At 42.2% G+C, this 18,245-nt stretch overlaps 1 protein-coding gene across 2 annotated transcripts in view; it reads right to left on the bottom strand.

The window, feature by feature from the left end:
• Window positions 1–9,339, bottom strand: part of tmem39a (transmembrane protein 39A) — a 63,248-nt gene extending 53,909 nt beyond the window's left edge. For both annotated transcript variants that reach the window (XM_078559942.1, XM_078559943.1), the window contains exon 1: window positions 9,123–9,339. The gene's annotated coding sequence lies outside the window, so the exon portion shown is untranslated. The remainder of the gene's footprint in view (window positions 1–9,122) is intronic.
• Between the last annotated feature and the right edge of the window lie 8,906 nt (window positions 9,340–18,245).

The following is an 18,245-nucleotide window of genomic DNA, read 5'->3' as shown; positions in this document are numbered from 1 at the left end:
AACGTCGGGAGTTCCGCCCGACATCATCCCGTGTTATTTTTCGTGTCGTCGAGCGGGTCCCGCCCCCTGCACTCAATATCCTGCCCTTGAAGTCAAAGTCTCTGGAATCGGATTCCTTCCATTAGTCCTGGTAGTGGACGTTTAATTCTATTTTTTAAGCACTTTCCAACAGGGACTAGAAGCGGTGCCTGAGAGGTTGTAGCTGAAGTGCAGCCCAGAGAGATTAACCTGTTAATGTCTGACTCTCTCGGTCCAGAGCCACAATAACAGCTCTGTTCAACTTTGAAATGTCCACCAGTTTACTTGTCTTTTTACGCAAAAGGCTTGTCTGCCAGTTTTGGAGGTGATTCAGGTTTTTCTTAAATGAGGGTCTTTTTTAAAAAAAAACTTTTCAATACATGTCTTGGATGTTAAAAGAGCAGAGGTGGATTATTTTGTTACAACTCAGAGGCTCCCCTCATCTGTTCCAGAGCACAATTTGTTTTACAGTAACTGCACACACCAATGCTGCCCTCGCATTGCTGGAACCTATCTAATTGACTCCCATTGTAAAGCAAGTTCATCATTTGCGAGGCTTCAGTGATACATAACAACACCCCCGCACGGCCCCACAAATGGCAGGATTTTACTGTTTTTTTTTTTTTAAATGGTTTTCCTAAATTACAGCTCTTTACAGACATTCCCTAACAAAGGTTACTCAACAACCAACCAACTTATAGTTTGCCTGTGATGTCACTTGATTTTCAACCCCCCACCACCCCAAACTCAGCATGTGCCTACTCCTGCAGGTCCACCTATCCTGACTCCCTCTAGGTAAGTGAAGGCCCCGAGGCAGAGTCTCGCTTCACCTTCTCCTCTGCAGGTCTGCTTTTCTGCACTGCCTCTCCTGACTCCCATCTGTAGGATTTCTGGTTGTTAAGTGTTGAGTGGCCAAGGAAGGTGCATTCATAACTCGGCCAAACAGTTTGTGTATCAACTTGTAAAGAAAATTAGAGCCTCTACCATCAGTATTCACAGCTCTGGACTACAACATGCATGTAAAAATTGCAGGTTGATACAGCAACTCTGAATCCTTGGGGGCTGGTTGGCTCAGTTGGCTAGACAGCCAGTGTGGATCAGATTTTTAAAAAAAAATTCATTCACAGGATGTGGGCATCGCTAACTAGGCCAGCATTTATCGTCCATCCCCAATTGTCCTAGAGAAGGTGGTGGTGAGCTGCCTCCTCCTGCAATCCATGTGGTGTAGGTACACCCACAGTGCTGTTAGGGAGGGAGTTCTAAGATTTTGACCCAGAGACAGCGAAGGAATGATATATTTCCAAGTCTGGTTGGTGAGTGGCTTGGAGGGGAACTTGCAGATGGTGGTGTTCCCATGTGACTGCTGCCTTTGCAGCCAACAGCACAAGGTTCGATCCCCATTCCAGCTGGAGTGGATTCAGGGCCTGCCTTCTTGCCCTACCTGCGGCGGAAGTCGTGGCACTGCGGCTTGGACCTACCTTTGGGCAGAGAACTGAAGTAGTAGTAGTATGGAGTACACATTCTGTCTCTCCATTAAATCCACAGAGCTTAGGTTGGTAGAGGGACCCCAAGTTTCAAGAAAGTCCAAGTGTAAAATACAGTACCACTCAAGTCTTGTAAACTACAAACATGCATCTTAACAGAAAAGATCACTGGTAAGACTTTGTTCTGCAAGGTCACATGGAGCAGAGTAGAAAGAATCTTGATACCCTTCTATTAGAAGGTCAGGCTGATTGGTTGATTAACAGTGCCTGGAATACCATCTGCCTGCGTAGCTGAGAATATTGGAGAACTTGCTTCATTCTGAATTTCTATTAGCAAGGGCACCTCCTCTTTTTGAGTCACCACAGCTCAAAAGTAATAAAAGTAGGTCTTAGAAGGTTGTAAAGTAAGTTGATTTACTTCAATTTACATTTAAGCATTCTGTCAAAATGGAATTACTGTATGTAAAGAATTATATTAAATATAATGGGATCAAAAGTTCTAACTGCAGGAAAATAGATTTGAAAATATAAATGAATTGTCTAAACTTGCAAGAAATTGGGATGGACAGCAGGATCCTTCACTTTACATTGCATGGAGTGAATAGTAATTTGCGTCTAAGTTATTTCAAATGTCTCCCATTATTGCCATTGAAGTTCCACCAAGCAAATTCTCTGAACCTGTTCCTACCCCAAAGCTGAAGTAGCTCACAAACTTGATATTGTGACAAGTATCTAATTCATAGTTCATGTTAATATTTTAGAGGTAATTTTTAGTTCTGGTAAGATTAAAGTTTAACTGTAAAAAAAATGGGATAAATGCAACTAAAGCAGCTTGCAGTCTATTACACATAAAAGGGTGGGGCCATGTTCACTTAAGGGGTTAAAGGTGAGAGCCAAAAAACAGGTGAGCTGACTTAGTTGGAGACATGATGGCTACACTGCTTGCAAAAAAAATGCAGTCCACAGATGTTTTGTTTTGGGAGTTAGAGCTAAATTAGTTTAAAAGCATTCAGTAAACCCTGGAAAGGCACATCATCATGGAGACAGAGCTTAAGAAGATTTTCTAGTTTCAATTTAACAGAGTGTTCTGCAGCAGGGGAAGGGGAGATCCCGAAAGGGTGCTGCTGTTAGCATGCTCCACGCTTTAAGGGTTCAAAGAAGCCCTGGGAACCATTGGTGCAACTGAGGGTTACAGTATGGACCTTGTGTAGTTTGTAACTCAGAGTAGCCCTGGGAGCTGTTAGCAGTCCTAGGGGGCTGAGGGGGTGGTAGGTAGTCACTGGTTCCATGCTGGAGAAGGTTAGAGCTCAGAAGAAGCCCTGGTAGCCATTTATAGTTCAGTGAAGCCGAGAGACCGGAGTTCAGAGAAACTCTAGGGCAGTGCAAGCTTAGTGAAGCTAGCAATCTGCAAAAGAGCTGGAATTGTGTTGGTAATTAGAGGCAGGAAATGCAGTTTTGTGAACCCTGTGGGATGCAATCTCAGAAGAGACTGAACCATCAGGAGGTGAACAAGTATTGTGGCAGTCAAAGTCAAAACGGCTTTTGAGGAAATTCAAAAGTGAAGAGTTGAAATCCCTCGTGAGGGAGACAGTTTTAATGAGATTTTGAGACTTAGTGGTCACTGATGTCTGGGTGGGTTGCAGAGAAATTTGTGGGATCTGTCTTGATCACATCTGCCATTTAATGTGCAGTGTGGTGTGTTCAACCACAGTTTGCCTGTTAGTTCATATTTACCTCGTTAATTCAGATATTGTAGATTGTTTTACTTTACCAACTTTGTGTGGTAAAGTTTATTTTGTTTGTTTAAAACCATGGAATCTTGGACCACTATTCATCTAGTGGGTAACTAGTAGTAAACCAGGTCCTGCATTATTCATTTAGTGGGGAGACGGTGACATAGTGGTAATGTCTTTGGACTACTAATCCAGAAACACAGGCTAGCTAATGCTCTGGGGACATAGGTTCAAATCCCACCACAGTGGAATTTGAATTCAGTTAATAAATCTGGAATATACAGCTAGTCTCAGTAATAGCAACCACTATTGTAAAAACCCACCTGATTCACTAACGTCCTTTAGAGAAGGAAATCTGCCATCCTTACCTAGTCTGGTCTACGTGTGACTCCAGACCCACAGCAATGTGGTTGATTCTTAACTGCCCTCTGAAAGGTCTAATCATTGATGTATTTAATAGCAAAGTCAATTCAAGGTATGGGCAACAAATGCTGGCCTTGCCAGCCATGCCCACATCCCATCCCATGAATGAAAAAAAAACTGGGATTTCAAACTGTGTCTATTTTAAATGAAAAGTTACTGGTCCCTAATCGGATTGCAATATTAAGATGTTGGAGAGATAGCAATTTGCTTGGTGGAACTTCAATGGCAGTAATGGGAGTTATTTAAAATAACTTGGCTGCAAATTACTATTCGCTTCATGCAATGTCAAGTGAAGGATCCTGCTGCCCATCCCAATTTCTTTAAAGTTTAGGCAATTCATTTATATTCTCATATCTATTTTGTTGCAGTTTTAATACTTCTGTGAGAACCCACTCTTGCCTTTATCATATACTACAAAATCCAAGTCAAACTCAATTATTCTCTTGCTTTTATATTGTACTTACAGAATGCATGCAGTTACACCAGCAAAATAACACCAATACCAGTGACAATATATATTTTAAAAAATTTACAGCAGGCCAAGAGTTAAAAGCACAGTAGCCTTCCTGCTAGGTAACAGACATCCACTGTTACCACATAGTCCCACATATATCAGGCTAGATTCTCTTCTGTGCCACAACTGTCCCATCATTTTTGTACAGATTCTGCCTTCAAGCCACTCACATACCAGAATCCAAAGATGCAACATGCCTGGGCATCAGTGTGTTGTTTCACAAAGCTGTAGGATATAGGTTTGATTTTTCCATATTATTGAATTTCAGATCTCAGCCATACTCCATTTAATACTAACTAATGGGAAATCCTGCATTGTAAGATAACATAATTAATATGTTTTTTTCCTCTTCCACTACATGGAAGCAACCAACATAGAAAGTCCAAGCTGCAGAGATTGGTGTGTCACACTTGCCACTAAATGCTGGGGTACAAATTCATACTCAATTCTACAGGCGGAAAGTTCCATACTTCATAATGGTAGAGTCTTTTACAACACAGAAATGAGCTTTTGTTTGGAATACAGGTTGTGCCTGGCCAATCACCTATCACTTAGGAGTTTGTAACAGAACAGGTAATCAATTACATCCAATCTCATAATGTATAGGGCCAGGAAATAAAAAAAGTTCTATTCACTTGAGTATAGAAGATTAAGGGGTGACCTGATATAGATGTTTAAAAAAATGTTGACAACGTAAATACAGAGAAATTATTTCCTCTAGTGAGGGTATCAAGAACAAGGTCTTGATGATCAAGGTCTTGAAATTAAAATTAGGCTGTTCAGAAGCAAAATCAGGAAGCACTTACACACAGGAATGTTAATAGAATTCTGAACCTCTTCCCCCAAAAAAGCTGGGACCGAGTCACTCAGTCACTTCACAAAAAACCAAGGGACAGATGTTCCTATGTTCTAAAACACTATTCCTTTTGCATTAAAGGTCTTCAATTTGCTAATGTGAATTCTAGTAATGCAGCAACAGGAAGAGCATACACCCATCACACTTTTCAACAAGTAAAATTTGGCAAAATAAAGTAATTCAGTTTCTGTTTTCTGATATAACCATTGCAATTTGGATGTGTCAGAATAAAAAGATAGATGTTGTTTATTGCAAATTTCACAACCAGAGCCTTTGCCATCATAGATGATGCAGGTTCCATACACAGGCTGGTAGCACACCTGCTTCCTGACCATTCCAGTGAATCTTCACAACATTCTTTCTTTCCCACCATACCTCTCTTCACCAGCAACTCCCACACCACATACAAATGGACCTAAAAACTGTTCATTCTTTTGCTCTTAAGTACCGTTTGAAGTGTCCCAGTCATCCTTTGAGTGCTTTTTTTTAAGTGTAATTTGGACATGGTGCATCATTTACAAAAAGCTAAATAAAACAAATTTAGTTACTCTTGAATTTAGCTATTTTATCTCCATTTTGAGTAGCACTGAGCAGCAGTACAAATGCAAGGTTATGTTAAAATTGCAAAGAACACTGGTTTGGCCTCAATTGGAACATTGTGCCAAGTTCGGTGTGGCACACTTTAGGAAAGATGTGAAGGCATTAGAGAAAGTGCAGAAAAGATTAATGAAAACAGTTCCAGGAATGAGATTGGAGAGGTTGGGATTGCTTTCCTTGGAGAAGAGAATTGATAGAGTTATACAAAATCATGAGGAATCTGATCAGGTTGATAAGGAAAAACTATTCCCATTAGTGGAAGGATAAGTACAAGAGGGCACAGATTTAAGCTAACTGGCAAAAGAAGCAATGGACACACGAGGAAAAACATTTTCATGCAGCAAGTGGTTGGATCTGGAATGTACTGAGTGTATGATGGAGGCAGATTCAATTGAGGCATTAAAGAGGGATTTGGATTATTACCTGAAAAGAAGATTGTGCAGGGCTACAGGGAGAAGGCCAGGGTGTGACACTAGGTCAATTGCTCCTTCAGAGAGCCAGCGCAGCCAGGATGGGCCAAATGGCCTCCTTCCACACCGTAACCATTGTGATTCTGCAATGTTAAACTTTGCATTTTGCTCAACCTGCTGCTGAAAATGCCTCACATACATACTAACAAGGCAGGTTTATCAAATGAGAGGAACAAGAGTTTACAGCACAAACAGGTATCCAATCTAAAAAAAACGCTTAGAGTCTGTTGGCTCATATTTCACTAATTAAACTCCCCATTTTTCAAGTTGGGGACCTCAAACTGAAAATTAAATATATCAATGGTTAGACATTTCAGCTAACATTAGGACCAACTCAAGATCTAGACAACTATGGTTAACACTAGATTGTGGTCAGTGGGCTGAAATAAAACGTTTACTAGACCCATGAAACTTTGAGAGTAAAAGATCGACCCTAATCTGGACCAAAACAGAAGTTTGAATGTACCCAATATTCCAGTCATTATCAAATACAGAAATAATAAACCATAATGTTAAAGTCATTTTTCAAAACCGAACTTATGAATACAGATTTGAGATAATTGGCTACAAACCCAAAATATACCATATAGAGTACACTTCTTTAGGTCTTTCACTTTTTTCACAAACACTATGATTGACCTTTACTAATGACAAAAATGAATAACACCATACGTTAAAAAACAAATTTATATTGTGATAAAGTGACAGGAAACATAACCTGCACTGCTTAGTTATTTCACAGAACTATAGAAATTATAAAGGGGCCTTTAGGCACATGACTGCTCCACTACTAGCTCTTCAAATGGTACCATAAGACCATAAGACATAGGAGCAGAAATTAGGCCATTCGGCCCATTAAGTCTGCTCCGCCATTCAATCATGGCTGATAAGTTTCTCAACCCCATTCTCCCGCCTTCTCCCCGTAACCTTTGATCCCCTTACCAATCAAGAACCTATCTATCTTGGTCTTAAATACACTCAATGACCTGGCCTCCACAGCCTTCTGTGGTAATGAATTCCATAGATTCACCACTCTCTGGCTAAAGAAGTTTCTCCTCATCTCTGTTCTAAAAGGTCTTCCCTTTACTCTGAGGCTGTGCCCTCGGGTCCTAGTCTCTCCTACTAATGGAAACATCTTCCCCACGTCCACTCTATCCAGGCCTTTCAGTATTCTGTAAGTTTCAATCAGATCCCCCCTCATCCTTCTAAACTCCATCAAGTATAGACCCAGAGTCTTCAAACGTTCCTCATATGTTAAGCCTTTCATTCCTGGGATCGTCCTCATGAACCTCCTCTGGACCCTCTCCAGGGCCAGCACATCCTTCCTGAGATACGGGGCCCAAAATTGCTCACAATATTCTAAATGTGGTCTGACCAGAGCCTTATAAAGCCTCAGCAGCACATCCCTGCTATTATATTCTAGTCCTCTCAAAATAAATGCCAACATTGCATTTGCCTTCCTAACTACCGACTCAACCTGCAAGTTAACCTTAAGAGAATCCTGGACTAGGACTCCCAAGTCCCTTTGCACTCCAGATTTCTGAATTCTCTCCCCATTTAGAAAATAGTCTATCCCTCTATTCTTCCTACCAAAGTGCATGACCTCACACTTCCCCACGTTGTATTCCATCTGCCACTTCTCTGCCCATTCTTCTAACCTGTCTAAATCCTTCTGCAGCCTCCCCACCTCCTCAATACTACCTGTCCCTCCACCTATCTTTGTATCATCTGCTAACTTAGCCAGAATGCCCTCAGTTCCTTCATCTAGATCATTAATGTATAAAGTGAAAAGTTGTGGTCCCAACACTGACCCTTGCGGAACTCCACTAGTCACCGGCCACCATCCTGAGAAGGACCCCCTTATCCCCCACTCTCTGCCTCCTGCCAGACAGCCAATCTTCTATCCATGCTAGTACCTTGCCTCTAACACCTTGGGCTCTTATCTTACTGAGCAGCCTCTTGTGCAGCAACTTGCCAAAGGCCTTAGACCATCTACTCTATTCCTATGTTCCAGGTCTTTTTCTATATACTTTTATGTACTTGTTTTTCAAAGACTTAATCAAGGTCCCTTTATTACATTAACCTCCACCCCAAAAGCCACTTGTCATAAAGCATATTCTAATAACTCAGATAGATAAACAGTTCTAATTTTTTTTTTAAAAAGTGATAATTCTCAGTTTATTCACCCAATTCAACAACTGGTGGAGAAATCTTGCATATATTATTCACTTAAAACTTTTCAGTTTTGAAAATAACTTAAATTCCCTTAATTTTCCCCATTACAGTGATAAAGAGCCAGCTTTTCAAACATTTCTTCATAATACCACATTCCAAGCATCATTCTGGTGACTCTTCATTGCATCCCCTCTTCCCTGCACCACCCCTTCCCAATTCAGGAGATCAAGGTGGTTTCTAAAAAAAAATCATTTATTTCAAGTTATACATTTATTTTTTGTAATTAAGGTCAATTGTATGCGCTTGATTTATGGATCAACACAAATCTTTTTGGTCTCATGGTGGCTGGGGAAGGGTGGGTGAGAAAAAGAGGGAATTGCAACAACTATTACATAACATCAGCACCCTTTTGTTATATTTCAGACAGACTAATGCAGTTTCCAAATCAACGCTATCTTCAGCTCATCGTTTATGGAAGAAACGTATCTACTTCAAGTTTAACTCTTGGGGTTGAAATTGCAGATGTGTCACTGCCAACTGCAATTAAACACCGTAAACTATGAATAGTTGGAATGCTCTTATAATGAACTAGATTTTTCTACCATTTAGTAGTCAATAAGCATTTCTGCAAACAAAATTTCAGAAATAAAGATAAAAATAAATTGCAAAATCTATATTATCACAAAAAACAAAATTAAAAAGAATATAAATAACTGGATCCCAGATGTAAGGTTTTATATAAAATATAAGGAAAAAAAAAGTTCTGGAAGCATTGAAAGTTTTGAAGAATGTTCTTTGATCTTTTAAACACATTGAGACCATGCAGCACAGAACTGCTCTGCAGACACTTACACATCAATGTTCCGGGAATGAGACCGTTTCACAACGATCGACTCGGGGCCGCAAGAGTATTCAATCAAAACGAAAACATCAGCCTCCTGAAGGGGGAAAAATTACATTAGTTTGAATACTCGCCCCCCCCCCTCCCAAAAATTGTTTAAATTCGACCACAAACCGATCAGCTGGACGACGTGGCGGTCCCTAAACTGCACTGCAACCAAGCTTAATATCGGAAATCCCGCCCACTATGTGCACGTCGATTGGTGGAGACGCGGGGAGCGACAAGGTGTTTCACACGCCGATTGGTTGGTTATCCGATGATCGTACCGTGCTTCCGGCAGTTAAGTTTGTATTTCACCTCAGCGGATTCGAGTACAGCGGAAGCAGCGCCAAAGGAGAGGGGCTCGAGTGGGCGGGGTATCGGCTGATTGGCAGATGTGCCTCTCCCGGAGGAGATGATGAGGTGGGAGTGGGGGCGGGGGGAGGTTTCCTTTATCTGGGGGAACTGTTCCTCCTCGAGCTGTTTTGAATGGAGGCTGTGCGCGCGGTCGAGGGTGGGGACAAACCTCCTCAGCTCCTTATTGTCAAAACAGCAGAGCAAGACAGTGCAGCTGCTGGAAATGTGAAATGAGAACGGAAAATGCTGGAAACACTCGGCCTGTCTGGCAGTATAGAATAGAATGGTTACAATGCAGGAGGAGGCCATTCAGCCAGTCGTGTCTGTGCGGACTGCAAAAGCAACAACCGTACAAATGTTCTCTATTCGGATAATTAACGGATTCCCGCCTGAAAGCCACAATTGGACCTGTCTCCACTAAGGCAGACCATTCCAGATCCTAACCACACCCTGTGTAAAAGTTTTTCATTGTGTCACTGATGCTTCTTTTGTCATTCACCTTAAACTGGTGTCCTCAGATTCTTGACCCCCTCTGCCAATGGGAAAAGCCTTTTCCCTCTATACTCTGCCCAGATAAGCTCACCTCTGTCAAACCTCCTCTTCATCTTAACTTCTCAGAAGAGGTCAGTCCCAGCTGCTCCAATGTACCACTTCACAATTCTCTGCATTAAATTTCATGTGTCCCACAGTCTATATGTCCTCTTGAAATCTATCACTTTCTTCCTCACGGTGCACAATACCTCCAAGTTTTGTGTCATATGCAAAATTTGAATTGTGTCCTGGCTTAGATATATAAAGGGTAAGAGAGAGGCAAAAGTGGACATTGGGCTGCTGGAAAATGACGCTGGAGAAGTAGTAGTGGGGAACAAAGAAATGGCGGAGGAACTGAATAGGTGCTTTGCGTTAGTCTTCACGGTGGAAGACACGAGTAACATCCCCAAAGTTCAAGAGAGTCGGGGCAGAGGTGAGTATGGTGGCCATTACCAAGGAGAAGGTGCTAGGAAAACTGAAAGGTCTGAAGGTGGATAAATCACCTGGACCAGATGGATTACACCCCAGAGTTCTGAAGGAGATAGCTGAAGAGATAGTGGAAGCGTTAGTGGTGATCTTTAAGGAATCACTCGAGTCGGGGAGGGGCCCAGAGGACTGGAAAATCGCTAATGCAATCCCCTGTTTAAGAAGGAAGTGAGGCAAAAGACGGGAAATTACAGGCCGATTAGCCTGACCTCTGTCGTTGGTAAGATTTTAGAGTCCATTATTAAGGATGAGATTTCAGAATACTTGGAAGTGCATGCTAAAATAGGGCAAAGTCAGCATGGTTTCATCAAGGGGAGGTCATGCCTGACAAATCTGTTAGAATTCTTTGAGGAGGTAACGAGTAGGTTAGACAAGGGAGAGCCAATGGATGTTATCTACCTGGACTTCCAGAAGGCCTTTGACAAGGTGCCGCACAGGAGGCTGCTCAGTAAGATAGGAGCCCATGGTGTTAGAGGCAGGGTACTGGCATGGATAGAGGATTGGCTGTCTGGCATGAGGCAGAGAGTGGGGATAGGGGGGTCCTTCTCAGGATGGCCGGTGACTGGTGGAGTTCCGCAGGGATCAGTGTTGGGACCACAACTTTTCACTTTATACATTAATGATCTAGATGAAGGAACTGAGGATATCCTGGCTAAGTTTGCAGATGATACAAAGATAGGTGGAGGGACAGGTAGTATTGAGGAGTCGGGAAGGCTGCAGAAGGATTTGGACAGGTTGGGAGAATGGGCAGAGAAGTGGCAGATGGAATACAACGTGGGGAAGTGTGAGGTCATGCACTTTGGTAGGAAGAATAGAGGCATAGACTATTTTCTAAATGGGGAGAGAATTCAGAAATCTGGAGTGCAAAGGGACTTGGGAGTCCTAGTCCAGGATTCTCTTAAGGTTAACTTGCAGGTTGAGTCGGTAGTTAGGAAGGCAAATACAATGTTGGCATTTATTTTGAGAGGACTAGAATATAATAGCAGGGATGTGCTGCTGAGGCTTTATAAGGCACTGGTCAGACCACATTTAGAACATTGTGAACAGTTTTGGGCCCCGTATCTCAGGAAGGATGTGCTGGCCCTGGAGAGGGTCCAGAGGAGGTTCACGAGAACGATCCCAGGAATGAAAGGCTTAACATATGAGGAACGTTTGAGAACTCTGGGTCTATACTCGTTGGAGTTTAGAAGGTTGAGGGGGGATCTGATTGAAACTTACAGAATACTGAAAGGCCTGGATAGAGTGGACGTGGGGAAGATGTTTCCATTAGTAGGAGAGACTAGGACCCGAGGGCACAGCCTCAGAGTAAAGGGAAGACCTTTTAGAACAGAGATGAGGAGAAACTTCTTTAGCCAGAGAGTGGTGAATCTATGGAATTCATTGCCACAGAAGGCTGTGGAGGCCAGGTCATTGAGTGTATTTAAGACCAAGATAGATAGGTTCTTGATTGGTAAGGGGATCAAAGGTTACGGGGAGAAGGTGGAAGAATGGGGTTGAGAAACTTATCAGTCATGATTGAATGGCGAAGCACACTTAATGGGCCGAGTGGCCTAATTTCTGCTCCTATGTCTTATGGTCTTACCCAAATCTAGGTCATTAATATTGTTACGAAGCCATGCTTCATATCAAAAATGACTTTATGTATTTACTGGCTGAAAACCTCTGACTGAATTATGAAAAAGCTGAAGCAACATTCCAGTGGCTTAAAGCCACAGTTTCTAAGATGCTGAAAGTTGCATCATTGTATGTGATAAATTCCCAAGCAGTTTTTTTAATATATTTCCTTGACTGGCTAGGCCAGCATTTATTGCCTATCCCCAATTGCCCTTGTTCAGAGGGCATTTTAAAAGACATTTGTGAACCAGATGGGTTTTTACAACAACCAGAAATGGTTTCATGGTCATCATCAGATTTTTAATTACAGATTTTTATTGAATTTAAATTTCACTATTTGCTGTGGTGGAGTTTGAACCCCAGGTCCCCAGAGTATTACCCTAGGTCTCTGGAGTACTAGTCCAGTGTTTATGCTACTGCCTCCCCAGCATTTTGTCCAATGTTACAGCTTCTAAACGCTTTCTGAATACCCAGGTTAAACTGACATTGGCTGCCGACCTTATCCTTACACATTTTTTTGAAAAAGGAATGTTTAATGTTCAGTACCCTTTTTTGAGCCAGATCTCTGTTATTGCCTTGTTATCATATTCCCACGTGGTTATCTTTGCCTTCAGCTCAACAATTTTTCTTTTTTAACCACACTCCATGCATTCACATAAATGCACAGTAAACCTAATTTAGGCCTTATTGCATTCCCTTTAGTGCTATCTGTCTCTCCCACAAAAATGTAGGAGATGCAGCACCTCCTCCTTTCACACCATCTGAAGCCCTAAATACTCCTTCATGGTAAAACAGTAATTTACTTGTGCTTCTTTCAACTTAATATACAGCATTTATTGCTCATGGTGTGATCTCTATATTGGGGAGACCAAAGACAGTTTGGGTGACCACTTTGCGGAACACCTTTGTTCAGTCTGCATGCATGACCCTGAGCTTCATTTTAATTCCCCTTCCCACTCCCACTCTGATCTTTCTGCTCTCGGCCTCCTACACTGTTGCAATGAAGCTCAACATAAGCTTGAGGAATAGCCACCCATCTTTCAGTTAGGCACTCTAAAACCTTCTGGAATCAATATTGACTTCAACAATTTCAGATCATAATCTCTGCCCCCATTTTTGTCTTTTTCTTGTTGTATTTTTCTCTGCCATTTTTGTTTGTTTTGTGATGGCAGCTGCTGATAATTCTGTTAGTTCCATTTACACTTCCTCTAGACTCGTCTTCTGTTTCTACACTTGTCCTTTTCCCATCCCATTTTGCTTTACACCATCATCGCTCTGGTCATTTAATTTCTTTTGCCTTCAACCCTATCAAAGATCTTCCCTTTTTTCCTTTCACAGAATCACAGTGCAGAAGAGGCCCTTCGGCCCATCAAGTCTGCACCGATTTCCCCCATCTTCCTTTCTCTGCCTTTGTACTTGCTTAAAATCTGTTACATCTCTAACATTTTTCAGTTCTGATGAAAGGTTATAAACTTGAAATTAAGCATGTGAAGGTTTTAGAGTGGGTGTGGAAAAGATTCATGAGAATGGTTCAGGGGATGAAGGACTTCAGCTTTATGGGCATGGAGAAGTTGGGGTTGTTCTCCATATGAGAAGAGAAGGTTGCAAAGAGATTTGATAGAGGTGTTCAAAATCATAAGGAGTCTAGACAGAGTAGAAAGAAATTGTCCCCAATGGCAGAAGGATCAAGAACCGGAGGACACCAATATAAGGTGAATGGCAGAAGAAACAAAGGCGACATTTTTACACAATGAGTGGTGAGATCTGGAATGCACTGCCTCAGCATGTGGTGGAGGGAGATTCAACCATGTCTTTCAAAAGGGAATTGGTTAAGCATCTGAAGAGAAAAAAATTGCAGGGTTGTGGGGAAACAGTGAGGAAGCGGGACTAGCTGATTTGTCCTTGCAGAGAGCCAGCACGGACACAATGGGCTGAATGGCCTCCTTCTGTGCTGTAATAATTCTAAGATTCTGAATGCTGTATCCTGTGAATTGCACCAGTAGTCTCAGAACCTGTTCAATTCGTCACACCACCATCACTCAGGAGCCAACAATGTCTACCAATCAATACTCATACCTAACATTCATATGCTCCATCTCATCCTTGTACAGTTAGCACTGTCGCAAGCTTCAAATCCATATCTCACAGCTTGCACAAACTGTCAGCTATTCACTCATAACAGCCACATCAACTAAACAGATTGTACTCCACTCACTGACACACTTTCAATTTGCAGGAGAAGGTGACAATAACTGGAGGCAGGATGTTAACCAGAGTGGGAGACATGAACCTGTCTGCACTAATATACATGGAGGAGACAGTGCTGGCTACTATGAGAAGCACCATTGCTGAGGCTGTAACCACAAGTGGAAATGAAGACATTGAAAATGACGTTATCCTGTCTAATTCATCTTCTCACATTCCATTTCCCTCTCATCCTACAATCGCTCTGATTTACAAGCTGCTAATGGAGTAAGCATGCATTTCATACTTCTTCTCATCTCAATGCGACCCAACCTTTGTTCCTTTTTCATTTTAGATACTCAAGAACTAGGACCTGCCTAAACAGTGAAGGAAGAGCCAGAAGAAAGTGAAGATGAACGTACACCAGCTCCTGATTTCAGAGTCATAGGTTAAATCAGATATTGACGCTGAGCATAATTTATCCTAGGACCTAGGATAGAGGCAGCATTTGCATGTGGTTCGATACCGGGCACGAATGTGCAGGAGCCAGGGTTGGGGAAAGGATAGTGCAGGTACAGGTGGTATCAAGGAATATGGGGCTAAGGTGTGCAAGTAGAGTTCTGCTGCAGTGGACTCAGACTTTATTAGACCAAGCTGCAGAAGAAGGGTTGATGTACTGAGAAGCCTGCAGAAAAGCCTGCGCTCAATGTCAATGAGCATGGAGGACTCCAGCACCAACTTGACTCAGGGTTTTACACAGAGCTTGAAGTCTATTCTTTCCAACATGGAAAAGGTAGCCACCTCCATCAACACACTTCTGGAGTCAAACATGATGCAGCACCTGAAGGTTGATGCCTCAGCTCCCATTGCTGCACAAGCAGCATCTATTAAAGGTCTGAGAGCTGCAGTGGAACTCAGACTGAGGCCATTCAATCTCAGCTTATTGCCATGAAATATCAGATTGCTGCTACATGACTCTGGATGCAAGTGTGCAGAGGGGCTTCCAGGGGGTCATGAAACTCCAGCAATATGTTCTCCAATAGGAGGATGTAGCATGGTGGTAATGTTACTGGACTAGTAATCCACAGACTCAGATTAATGCTCTAAAAATTAGTTTAAATCCCTCCATGGCAGCTGGAAGAATTTAAACTCAGTCAATAAATCTGGAATGAAGTGCTAGTCTCAATAAAAAATGAAATGGAAATCATGTTTAACATATTTATTAGCGTTCTTTGAAGCAGTAACATGTGACATGAATAAAGGGGAGCCTGTAGACGTACTGTACTTGGATTTTCAGAAGGATTTTCATATGGTGCCACGTCAAAGGTTATTGCGGGAAATAAAAGCTCATGGTGTAGCGGTTAACCTATTAGCTTGGATAGAGCATTAGCTGGCTGGCAGGCAGAAAACAGAGAGTATGCTTAATGGGTCTTTGCCTGACATGCAGGATGTGACTAGTGGGGTCCTGCAGGTGTCTGTGCTGGGGCCTCAACTTTTTACAATTTACATCAATGACTTAGATGAGGGGAGCAAAAGGATGGTAGCTAAATTTGCAGACAACACAAAGATAGATAGGAAAGTATGTTGTCAAGAAGACATAAGGAGTTTGCAGACCGATATAGATAAGTTGAGTGAGTGGGCAAAAATCTGGCAGATGGAGTATAATGTGGAAAAATTTGAAGTTGTTCACTGGCAGGAAGAATAAAAAAGCAGAGTATTATTTAAACAGAGAACAACTACAGAATCCTGAGGTGTAGAGGGGTCTGGGTGTTCTTGTGCATGAGTCACAAAAAGCTACTATGCAAGTACAACATGTAATCAAGAAGGTAATGGAATGCTATCCTTTATTACAAGAGGAATTGAACATAAATGTAAGGATGTTATGCCTCAGTTATATAGAGCATTGGTGAGGCCACATCTCGAATACTGTATGCAGTTTTGGTCTCCTTATTTAAGGAAGAATGTAAATTCGTTGGAGGAGGTTCAGAGGAGGTTTACTAGATTGATACCTGGAATGAGCGGGTTGTCTTATGAGGATAGGTTGGACAGACTAGACTTGTTTCCACTGGAATTTAGAAGAGTGAAGGGTGACTTGATTGAAGCATGTAAGATCCTGAATGGTCTTGACAAGGCGGATGTGATGTTTCCTCTTGTGAGAGAACCTAGACTAGGGATCAGTGTTTAAAAATAAGGGGTCGCTCATTTAAGACAGAGACCAGGAGAAATTTTTTCTTTCAGAGGGTTGTGCGACTTTGGAACTCTCTGCCTCAGAAGGCAGTGGAGGCGGGGCCACTGAATATTTTTAAGGCAGAGGTAGATGGTTTCTTGTTAGGCAAGGGAGTCAAAGGTTAGATGGGAATGTAGAACTCGAAACACAAACAGATCAGCCATGATATTATTGAATGGTGGAGCAGGCTCAAGGGACCGAATGGCCTACTTCTGCTCCTATTTCTTATGTTCGTATGAAACTACTAGATTGCCTACTAGATAACTACATGGTGCCCATTATCGTACCACATGCAAATGCTGCCTCTATCCTAGCTTCTAAATTATTCTCAGTGTAATATCTTTCAGAGGAGGAAATCTACTGTCCTTACTTGGTCTGGCCTATGTATGATTCCAGACCCACATCAACATGGTTGACTTTTAACTGCCTTCTGAAATGGCCTATCAAGCCACTCAGTAGTAGGTGGCTCGTCACTTCCTGTTCAAGGACAATTAGGGATGGGCAATAAATGCTGGCCTTTCCAGCAATGCCCACATCCTAAGAACAAATTTAAAAAACAGATTTCCTCCCTGAAGACCTACTCCAGATATGGCATCCATATTTCTCCTTCTGGCCCTCCCCCCCATCCTCCCTTTTTGAATAAGTTGTCCCGCTCTGCTCATTCTTCCAGTCATGCTTAATGCCAAGACAAAATCCTTGTAGGCCATTCATGTCTGGCAGCAGCTGGTTTGTGAATAAGCTTTTAAGTCACCAAAAAAGTACTTGAAACTTTTAGCAAGTTGGAAAAACACCTAAAACACAGAATTACAGCAACACCTAGAAGTAATAGTCCAGCAACTAACAGATAAGTAGTTGATGATCCTTATAAAAAGCGTTGATTGGGGAGATTCCTTTTTGTCATTGAATGTGTGTTCAACTGTTAAGACAGGGCATAGGCTGACAAGAGAAGTTCCACACTGAAAGGATGTTTTACCTAGCTGGGGAGTCTAAAACTAGGGGTCACAGACTCAGAATAAGCAGCTGACCATGATCTTATTGAAGTAGGTATAAGAGGCCGAATGGCCTACTCATGCTCCTATCCCTTATGACAGAAGTCTGAGTTTGCACTGCAGCATACAGACATTTGGTGGCTCCAAGCTCTGCACATAGCCTCGTGCAAAGTTGATGCTGGACTGCACTCTGCTCCTTAATATTGCAAATGGGGTTTCTGGCAGGCTTGCCAATGCACCAAGTATTTCAATGTGCATACCCATCAGTCTTCTTCTGTAACCTGCCCCATTGTTCATCTGAGTCCTCTGCAGCAGAACTGGTGCGTGACTTCTCTGTCTTAAGAGCTGGCACCTGTGCAACCTTTGCCCTGTGCCTTGCTGCATACCACTCATGCCAGGTGTCTCACCACATGCATACCTCACCTCTAAGCCACCCTCTAAAGTACATGTAGTGCCACTATCTGAGCTGGTGGCTGGGTGTGTGGGATCAAGTGATGGTGTTTCTTCATCATCACTGTTTCTTTGATCTTTCACCTGTTTCTTTTCCACCACAGCCTGCAGGTTGTAGTTCTTGGGTAGCTGAAATGAGAAAGTTACAAGGGTAGGTTTGTGAGGAAGAGATGGGGATAGTTGGTGGGGACAAAATAAGAGGTGCATATTTATACTATTTGCACCTTCTAAATCAGAAGGGATGAGGGGTATGTGGA

Source organism: Cetorhinus maximus, chromosome 16 (genome assembly GCF_964194155.1).
Source record: "Cetorhinus maximus chromosome 16, sCetMax3.hap1.1, whole genome shotgun sequence".
Lineage (NCBI taxonomy): Eukaryota > Metazoa > Chordata > Chondrichthyes > Lamniformes > Cetorhinidae > Cetorhinus > Cetorhinus maximus.
The sequence above is the reverse complement of the archived record's forward strand: the minus strand, read 5'-3'. Positions and strand labels throughout refer to the sequence as shown.